Source organism: Ascidia mentula (assembly GCF_947561715.1).
Source record: "Ascidia mentula chromosome 2 unlocalized genomic scaffold, kaAscMent1.1 SUPER_2_unloc_6, whole genome shotgun sequence".
Classification (NCBI taxonomy): Eukaryota; Metazoa; Chordata; class Ascidiacea; order Phlebobranchia; family Ascidiidae; genus Ascidia; species Ascidia mentula.
This window is the reverse complement of record NW_028113709.1, coordinates 80,001-90,000: the sequence shown is the minus strand read 5'-3', so window position 1 is coordinate 90,000 and position 10,000 is coordinate 80,001. Positions and strand designations below refer to the sequence as shown.

The 10,000-nt window shown below is 48.5% G+C and overlaps 2 non-coding genes and 1 pseudogene across 2 annotated transcripts; all 3 read right to left on the bottom strand.

The window, feature by feature from the left end:
• LOC145916509 (large subunit ribosomal RNA) overlaps positions 1 to 895 on the bottom strand; it is a 3,487-nt pseudogene extending 2,592 nt beyond the window's left edge.
• A 244-nt stretch (positions 896 to 1,139) lies between these two features.
• LOC145916514 (5.8S ribosomal RNA) lies at positions 1,140 to 1,293 on the bottom strand. The gene has a single exon (XR_014404725.1). It is a non-coding gene; the product is annotated as a 5.8S ribosomal RNA (ribosomal RNA).
• Positions 1,294 to 1,552: 259 nt separating this feature from the next.
• On the bottom strand, positions 1,553 to 3,376 carry LOC145916526 (small subunit ribosomal RNA). Its single transcript, XR_014404736.1, has one exon. It is a non-coding gene; the product is annotated as a small subunit ribosomal RNA (ribosomal RNA).
• Between the last annotated feature and the right edge of the window lie 6,624 nt (positions 3,377 to 10,000).

Genomic DNA, 10,000 nt, shown 5'->3' with positions numbered 1-10,000 from the left:
CGCCCATGGGTTTCGCACTGCCCCGTGGCTCGCGCGCACGTTAGACTCCTTGGTCCGTGTTTCAAGACGGGTCGGGAAGGTGGCTGACGTTAGCCGCGGACCCCGTGCGTCTCGCGCGGCGCTGCCCACCCGCAACCGACACGCCGCAACTGGGCACTGAGCACAGTCCCCAACCGGCGACGCACCGGCTCGGACGGGACGCCCGGCCCACGAAGGGCAGACGCGGCGATCCCTCCTCGCCCGGGCGACGGGCCGACGTGTCCGCGCGCCTATAACACCCACCCGGGGGCGGGCTACCTTGCGCGCGGCCTTCTCGCCGCCTCCCAGACGGTCGCGGCCTTCGCACGGCGCTAGTGCGCTGGAGCTGCTCGGAGGACAGCGCGAACGACGGGCCGCAAGGCTCCGCACGCCCACACGCTCCGCTCGGCTTCAGCTGAAAGCGTCGCGCGACTCGACAGGCCCTCCCGTTTGCCTCTCGACGGTTTCACGTACTCTTTAACTCTCTCTTCAAAGTGCTTTTCAACTTTCCCTCACGGTACTTGTTCGCTATCGGTCTCGCGACAGTATTTAGCCTTAGATGGAGTTTACCACCCGCTTTGGGCTGCATTCCCAAACAACCCGACTCTGGGAAGACGCAGAGCGCGCGCCCTCGCCGCCACCATGGGCCTGACACCCGCACCGGGACGAGGCCTCGATCAGAAGGACGCGGGCGGCGAACGACGTACGCGCAGCGAATTCCTTACGCCACAATTCCACGCGCCGCAGAGGCGCGCGGATTCGGCGATGGGCACTTCCCACTTCACTCGCCGTTACTGGGGGAATCCTCGTTAGTTTCTTTTCCTCCGCTTAGTAATATGCTTAAATTCAGCGGGTAGCCTCGTCCGACCTCAGGCCGATAATCCAGTGCCTCGTTTGCGAGAGACACGCGCGCGCCACCGAAGCTCGTGCGAGCGCCGCGCCCGAACGCGAGCCGTGCTGCTCCGGGCCGGGATCCTCTTCGAGGCCGACTCGTAACGAGACGCACGCCGCGTTCGGTTTCGCGCGCTGACACTGCGTTCGTGCTGTCCTGGGCGGGACGACCGTGGCAACGGCCGACACCGCACCGGCCCGACGCGTCGCCGCGCGGGAACGTTACAACGCGACCCTGAGGCGGGCGTGGCGCCGGGATTGACCCGGTGCCGCAATTTGCGTTCAGAACGTCGATGCTCAATGTGTCCTGCAATTCACATTAATTCACGCAGCTAGCTGCGTCCTTCATCGACTCGCGAGCCGAGTGATCCACCGCCAAGAGCCCTCCGTGACTTCGTCAGTTGGACAAGCGCGACCCAGCCGGATTGCACAGTCGAAAAAGCGGTGGCCGAGCGGTCGCCAGCCGTAGGCGACGCATGAAGCCAGCCTGGCACATGGCCACGGCACTCGGCGCAGAACGAAACAGGGTGACCGAAGTGCAATCGCGTGCGCCTCAACAGCGACGAAGGGCGTGCGCGGCCGCCAAGATACGGAGCCTTCTCCACCTGTCGAACGCACGACCACTCGATCGGCGATCGGCCGGTAATGATCCTTCCGCAGGTTCACCTACGGAAACCTTGTTACGACTTTTACTTCCTCTAAATGATCAAGTTAGATCGTCTTCTCGGACGCCGGCGCGGCCGTTGCCGAACGCGCCAGGTCCAATCGGAGGACCTCACTAAACCATTCAATCGGTAGTAGCGACGGGCGGTGTGTACAAAGGGCAGGGACGTAATCAACGCGAGCTGATGACTCGCGCTTACTGGGCATTCCTCGTTCAAGGGAAACAATTGCAATTCCCTATCCCTAGCACGACCGGGGTTCAGCGGGTTACCCGGACCTTCCGGCCTAGGCGGCGACACGCTGATCCGGTCAGTGTAGCGCGCGTGCGGCCCCGAACATCTAAGGGCATCACAGACCTGTTATTGCTCAATCTCGTGTGGCTAAGCGCCACTAGTCCCTCTAAGAAGTTCAACGCCGACCGATAGGGTCGCGTAACTAGTTAGCAAGCCAGAGTCTCGTTCGTTATCGGAATTAACCAGACAAATCGCTCCACCAACTAAGAACGGCCATGCACCACCACCCACAGAATCAAGAAAGAGCTCTCAATCTGTCAATCCTCACTGTGTCCGGGCCGGGTGAGATTCCCCGTGTTGAGTCAAATTAAGCCGCAGGCTCCACGCCTGGTGGTGCCCTTCCGTCAATTCCTTTAAGTTTCAGCTTTGCAACCATACTTCCCCCGGAACCCAAAGACTTTGGTTTCCCGCAAGCTGCCGGAGGGGTCGTCAAAGTAACGCCCCCCGATCGCTGGTTGGCATCGTTTATAGTCAGAACTAGGACGGTATCTGATCGTCTTCGAACCTCTGACTTTCGCTCTTGATTAAAGAAAACATTCTTGGCAAATGCTTTCGCAGTCGTTCGTCTTGCGCCGATCCAAGAATTTCACCTCTAACGGCACAGTACGAATGCCCCCGTCCGTCCCTCTTAATCATTACCTCGCGCTCCGAAAACCAACAAAATAGAACCGAGGTCCTATTCCATTATTCCATGCACCATTATTCAGGCGAAGCGCCTGCTTTGAACACTCTAATTTTTTCAAAGTAAACGTCCCGGCCGCCGCCGACACTCAGTCAAGGGCACCGGCGGAGCGCCGGGGGAGAGGGCCAGGTGCGGCCAGTGCACGCCTTGCGACGGACCGGCCGCCTGCGCCCAACGTCCAACTACGAGCTTTTTAACCGCAACAACTTAAATATACACTTTTGGAGCTGGAATTACCGCGGCTGCTGGCACCAGACTTGCCCTCCAATGGATACTCGCTAAAGGTTTTAAAGTGTGCTCATTCCAATTACAGGGCCTCGTTTAGAGTCCTGTATTGTTATTTTTCGTCACTACCTCCCCGCGTCGGGAATGGGTAATTTGCGCGCCTGCTGCCTTCCTTGGATGTGGTAGCCGTTTCTCAGGCTCCCTCTCCGGAATCGAACCCTGATTCCCCGTCACCCGTAAGAACCTCGGTAGGCCGATACCCTACCGACGAAAGTTGATAGGGCAGACACTTGAATGATCTGTCGCCGGTTCGAGACCGTGCGATCCGCTCAGTTATCCAGAGTCGCCAAAACGTGGCGGGCGCGACGCGAAGCCGGCCCGGTCGGTTTTTGTACTGATAAATGCGCACCCGCCGCAAGGCAGGCGCTGACCGCATGTATTAGCTCTAGATTTTGTACAGGTATCCAAGTACGATGTACGATCAAATGAACCATAACTGATTTAATGAGCCATTCGCAGTTTCACTGTACGAGAGCGCGTACTTAGACTTGCATGGCTTAATCTTTGAGACAAGCATATGACTACTGGCAGGATCAACCAGGTAGCTTCGTGTGGAGACGCAGGGCCCGCCGCCCGCTCCGACCGTCACTTTCAAGCTACGATTCTCAACGCTTGGTTCGGCCACGAACTCTGAAAACCGTCAAGGACGCGCGAAACATGGCCGGACGCGCGAAGCGCCAACCAGCTGTAACGCCGACGTGCAACTATGCCAACAACACGCACCGTAGTAGGACCCGCACCGTGGACGCCTTGGCATCGAACGAGCAGCAGCAAATCTGCTCAGCGAGCCAGTCGCCAACCGCACGCAACAAGCGACGCCGCGCGCACATTCGCACCGAGCTGCTTGCTCCCACATAGTAGGGTCAGATTTGTTCCATGTACTCTTGTGGTGATCCTCCTGGAGCAAATTCTGAGCGACGCAACAAAAGCCAGCTCTGCGAGCACGCAACTGGTAACGCCGCTTGTGTTTTTTGGGCTATTTTTGCCAAATTTTTTGAAAAAAAAAAGCGACCCCGAACGCCCATTCGGCGTCCGAGATCGCTCAAAGTGCGCCCGCGCTGCGGACAAATCGACAGATCTTGAGGCTTACTCTCAACAAATCGCAGTGAAAATACTGCTCTAGTGATTACGACACCCCGATCTTCAACTAGGTCGTTTGCGAATGATTTAGCACCACGCCTTTCGGGCAGGGGGGTGTGCCGACCGACGGGCAACTCTTGCGGCGCCCGTCGAACGTCAGCACCGGCATAGACGGCGGCCTTTCGACCGCTTACGTTGGCCGGCCGTGGGCGAGGCACAAAAGTATCGTCGCTTTCTAGGCGGGATTCTGACTTAGAGGCGTTCAGTCATAATCCCCCAGATGGTAGCTTCGCACCATTGGCTTATCAGCCAAGCACATGAACCAAATGTCTGAATCTGCGGTTCCTCTCGTACTGAGCAGAATTACTATCGCAACAACACCTCATCAGTAGGGTAAAACTAACCTGTCTCACGACGGTCTAAACCCAGCTCACGTTCCCTATTAGTGGGTGAACAATCCAACGCTTGGTGAATTCTGCTTCACAATGATAGGAAGAGCCGACATCGAAGGATCAAAAAGCAACGTCGCTATGAACGCTTGGCTGCCACAAGCCAGTTATTAAATGAGACCTCACGTGAATAATCGTTAGTCTTAATTATGATTCTTAATGATCAATGATCTATAGAACTACTTATAATAACGTTTCCGACACTTTTTTTGATTCGAACATTTGCGCAACCTAATATTACCATAGTCCCTTATTATAGTTCAAGAACGAGTCTTCGTACCACGCCCGGGTTTTACACATAGGAATGTCAAAATTTACTGCCGGCTGTTTGAAACAATAGCTGGGCTGCGCTGCGCTGCGCTAGGGCACTCCACGTTCGAAATGTTTACAATTGCACTTTTGATGGTGTATTGTGTTGTGACCAAGGTGGTTACTTGCCACAAGCCTTGGCAGAGCTGTCGCATTTCATTTAAAACATCGGGTGAGCAAAAGCGCGCAGCCAGCCCGCGCGATTTTTATCAGGGCCGCGAGGATTGTGCAAAGCCCTTCATGTAACATTGTGAAAAAATATTTTTTACAGATGTAAACTCGATGCTGTTTTGTGACCATGTTGGTCACTTACCACACGCCTTGGCAGAGCTGTCGCATTTCATTTAAAACATCGGGTGTGCAAAAGCGCGCAGCCAGCCCGCGGGATTTTTATCAAGGCCGCGAGGATTGTGCAGAGCCCTTCATGTAACATTGTGAAAAAATATTTTTTACAGATGTAAACTCGATGCTGTTTTGTGACCATGTTGGTCACTTACCACACGCCTTGGCAGAGCTGTCGCATTTCATTTAAAACATCGGGTGTGCAAAAGCGCGCAGCCAGCCCGCGGGATTTTTATCAGGGTCGCGAGAATTGTGCAGAGCCCTTCATGTAACATTGTGAAAAAAATAATTTTTGCAGATGTAAACTCGATGCTGTTTTGTGACCATGTTGGTCACTTACCACACGCCTTGGCAGAGCTGTCGCATTTCATTTAAAACATCGGGTATGCAAAAGCGCGCAGCCAGCCCGCGGGATTTTTATCAGGGCCGCGAGAATTGTGCAGAGCCCTTCATGTAACATTGTGAAAAAATAATTTTTACAGATGTAAACTCGATGCTGTTTTGTGACCATGTTGGTCACTTACCACACGCCTTGGCAGAGCTGTCGCATTTCATTTGAAACATCGGGTATGCAAAAGCGAGCAGCCAGCCCGCGGGATTTTTATCAGGGCCGCGAGGATTGTGCAGAGCCCTTCATGTAACATTGTGAAAAAAATAATTTTTGCAGATGTAAACTCGATTCTGTTTTGTGACCATGTTGGTCACTTACCACACACCTTGGCAGAGCTGTCGCATTTCATTTCAAACATGGGATATGCAAAAGCGCCCAGCCAACCTCCAAAATTTTTGTCAGGGCTGCGAGGATTGTGCAGAGCACTTTAGGTAACAATGTGCAAAAAATAAATTTGACAGGTGTAAACTCGATGCTGGTGTGCGTTGGTTCGTTTCTCGTGGCTTGCCGCGCGCTTTCGCATCATTTTTTTACGCATCACCGATCAGGTTTTGTGATCGTTGATGCGTAACATTTTTCGTGCCCTGTGTGTTTTTATTTCGCACCCTGTGTAACATTCCAGCGCTGATTTTACAGGAATGTGATTGACAACTTTCCCTATATAATCACGGTTGTTCTCTCTCAGAGCCAGTCTTAATTAATACGTGCTGTTGGATCATGCTGTTGAAAAATATAGCAGTTAGATTTTTGTTGCAGAAACCTTAGGGCTGAAGTAATTGAGTAAATAATATTTGTAAATTTTGCAGTGATTTTGAATTAGGAAAGGTACGCTGAGTTGTTTAAACGTCTAAAAGAATAACAATATTTTTTTTGGTTGCTATGTTTGAGTCGATAAGTCACAAAATATATTGTTTATTGTATGTTTTGTACCTGTTGGTGGCAAAAAAACAAGATTGTTCCGAATTTTCTTTATAGACATGGAATCTTCGCCGAAGAAAAGTGGGAAAGGTGTGATGTATTATTATCATTTCCCAAAAGGTATGTAAAGTGTTTTATTGTTTAATATGAGTGAAAAAGTAATTCTGTTTGTGTCTTAGATTTTCTGAAACCATACGGTTTGGCCACGGACGTAGAACACTTGGACGACGAGAATCACTTTCGCAATAAATTGAAGGTTTTTACATGCGAGTGGCTACAGAGGCCTCGGGTGGCAATATCTGAATTTGCCGAAACGATGGATAAAAATTGGAACAGAATAGAACAGGATGTGGGACCGCTTGCTGAAAATGATTGTGTAAAATCGTTTAGCCACTTTGTTCAAAAATTGAACGATTTATGCGAGCCATTCAGGAAGCACGTTGGAGGCAATGAAGGTTTGTCTTGCTCCGAAAGTGAGGCAAAAGCGAAACTCCTGAGTTTAAAGCAAGCAATAAGCGAGATGGAGGAGATAGACGAATTTTATTTGCATAAAATGACCCACGTTGGTGCCTCCATGTACCTCTTGGGGATTCACCTTCATGTAATGAAGTACATTTTTTCAAATATGGAGGATGTGGGTAGCAGTTGCGGTGGTGATTTACTCGATGCCTTTAAAAAAGAAAAGAATTTCCAGTCCTACAGTGAAGCCATTATTGGCACGCGCACTCAAAACGTGACGCAAGGCACAACAAAGCGAGTGAGGCGTTCATTCGAGGAAATAATTTCCCTAAAAAGAAAAGATTTAGCCGACGGCTGTGGGCCTTCAAGCAGTGGTACCTGTGAGGAACAAGGTAAAAAAGAGAAACGAATTGATGAAATCAAAGAGGCGAAGAAGAATAAAACACTGCGGAAAAAGCAAAAAAAAAGAAGAGAAAATAAGTAAGAAGAAAGCTGCGGAAATGATGATTTTTTGTATTTCCGCATTTCTTTTCTTTCAATATAGCTGCGTCCGTTTTTGCTTGTGCGATGAACCGTTATGTTTTTCTGAAGTAGTCTTTTGTTGTGACATGATCACTGCGTTTCGTAGTTTTTTCTCGTAAACATCTTTGTCTTTGTGTGAAAGTTAATCTTATTTGGAACGTTAATAGTTCAACTTCTCGTTTCATATAATCTTGTTTACAAGCTCTTTTTTTGAGTGTTACGCAGCGTTCATCGAATGATTGCTTAATCATTGCCCTACTTTGACAGGCTAGTATTGTTGAAATAATTGGATATTTAGGATTTTCTCAAGAGAGTTGTTTCATTGTTGTTAATCGTGTTGAAGAAAATGGCGAATGCTGAAATACATTGGGATCGTTACGATCAAGCTTGTGTCCTTGTTGATCCCGACGTAAGTCAAATCAGCTTTCGTTGTTGTTTGTGTTTTTTAAGGTTTCTGTGTTTAATTGTAAGTTTGTTTGTATTTTTGGCAGGTGGAGGAAAAACGTTTAAGAAAACAGAATGATGATAAAGAGCGTCTGCGACGCTTTGGGGAGCGTGGAGATCTATATTTTGGTGAAATGGACATTCCAGCAGAAGATACGAATTCGAAACGGCTTGCTGTGGGGTCTTCTTTGGAAAGGTGGATAGTGGATTCGTCTTGGTCTTACTGTGCGCGTTGTTTTTCGGTAAACACGTGTAACATCAGTCCCGGGTTTAGGCGTCCTCATTTTTCCACATTGAAGACTTGCCAATGTAGTGGAAATTACACTGTTCCTCGAATTGCTGATTGGCCCCAAGAGTTGAAGGGTCTAACCTCTGGCGACCAATCAATTCTGGCATTTTTCGCGTTGCACGTGAATTCCACTCAGCGATTACAGCACGGTTATCGTTACAAAGACCGTGGGGTTGCTGTAACTCTGATACAGAGATCTGTACTTGAACGAATTCACTCTGTAGAAGACGAACAGAGGCGGAGCAGGCTGTTGACAGCTTATCATTATCTTGTCAACGATGGAAGAAGTGCGTATGGTGACTTCGTCAGGCAACGAGAGGAAGGTTTATTGAGATCGCGAATCCCGTTTTATAACCTTTTTGATGTGGGTACTTTTTTGCATATGTATAAATGGACAGTAACAAATGCGTTAATTTTTTCAGATTTCGTTCATTGAATCTGCCATTTGGCCAATATTGTATCCGTACAAAATATTTTGTGAATCAGCAATTTCGGGCGGAGAGAGTACAAAACGAGCCTACATGTACAAGATCTTGTCGAACGTTTGTGATTATTCCACATCGTTTGAACTTCTCCGATTTCAGTATGACAGATGGCTATACAAAACTGTTTGTGGGGCTATAGAATCTGGACGAGTACTCAACTGTAGTCCCGCCAGAGCGCTAGATTCAAAGGTATTTTCTGAAACATATTGGCAATGGCAGCATGCCTATCTCGCGGATGCTGTTCAACAGTTTGGACTTCCAAACATGTTTATTACAATTTCACCATACGAATGGACGTTTCCAAGATGTTTTTGGATTCAACAAAGAATGAATAAGACTGGAAAAGGCGCTACAACTCTTCCCACCGTCGAAACGTTACATTTCGCGCATATTATGTCGGAAATACTACGTGGTTACGTAACTGGAAAAAACAAATACTCGTGGAAAAACCATTTACTGGCAAATATCCTTGAAAAATCCTCCAATGTCCTAACATACTTCTACAGATTCGAATTTCAGAAAAGAGGTACAGTACATTGCCATTTCATTGCATGGATGGAAAACGCTGCGTCAATTGATGTGAAAAGATTCCAAGCAGATCTTCCAGAAAAGGATCGAGAGTTTGCAAAAATTGTGTTTGCTACCCAAAAAAGCAACTCCCCAGTACATGGTCTTGAAATAAACCCACAACCTAGCAGTTTGGAAACGCACGACGGACAGACGATATTACGTTTGCACCGAAGCGCTGCAGCACATTCACTGAATCTGAGAATATACGCAGATACAATAGTGACAGCATTAAAATGCAGCATGGACATTCAATTTAGCAATCAAAGTGCAATGTTGCTGAATTATGTTGCAGGTTATGTATCGAAAAATCAGGATTTTCCAATACAACTACAAGAATTATCCCGTGATGTGCAAGGCCGCGATGTTGCTTTTCAATATCTGAGCAAAGTTTCTCCAACGGAACCTGAAATGGTGCTTGCTCTGTCCAATATCAAATTTGCGCATACGCCTTCTCCAACAAAACGAGTTCTTCTTCCGCGTATAGGGAACGTTGGGCAAGACCACGCTATTAAAATGTATCAAAAGCGTCCACAAGATGCGTCGAACTTATCCTTTTACGAGTTTCTACATGAGTACACTTGGGATCGACAAAGTGTGCGCCCACGATGCCACAGTCATATCCCCATTCTAGTTGGAGTGAAAACTTTAAGTTTATTAAATGATGAATATTTTTTCCAAGACTCTCTACTTCACTGCCCGTTCAGAAAGGTTGAAGATTTGCAACCCGACTACATTTCTACAATTCCTTGTGACCTAAAGAATTTTTCATTTGCTGTGAAAAATCGACGAGCCTTTTGGTGTGATGAAGCCAGAGTCAGAAATTTGTCAAAGTTTCGCGGAAACAGAAACTATTACACCAATACTGTTGCTTCTTATGTGCGCAGTTATTGGGATCTGTGGCACCTCTGGA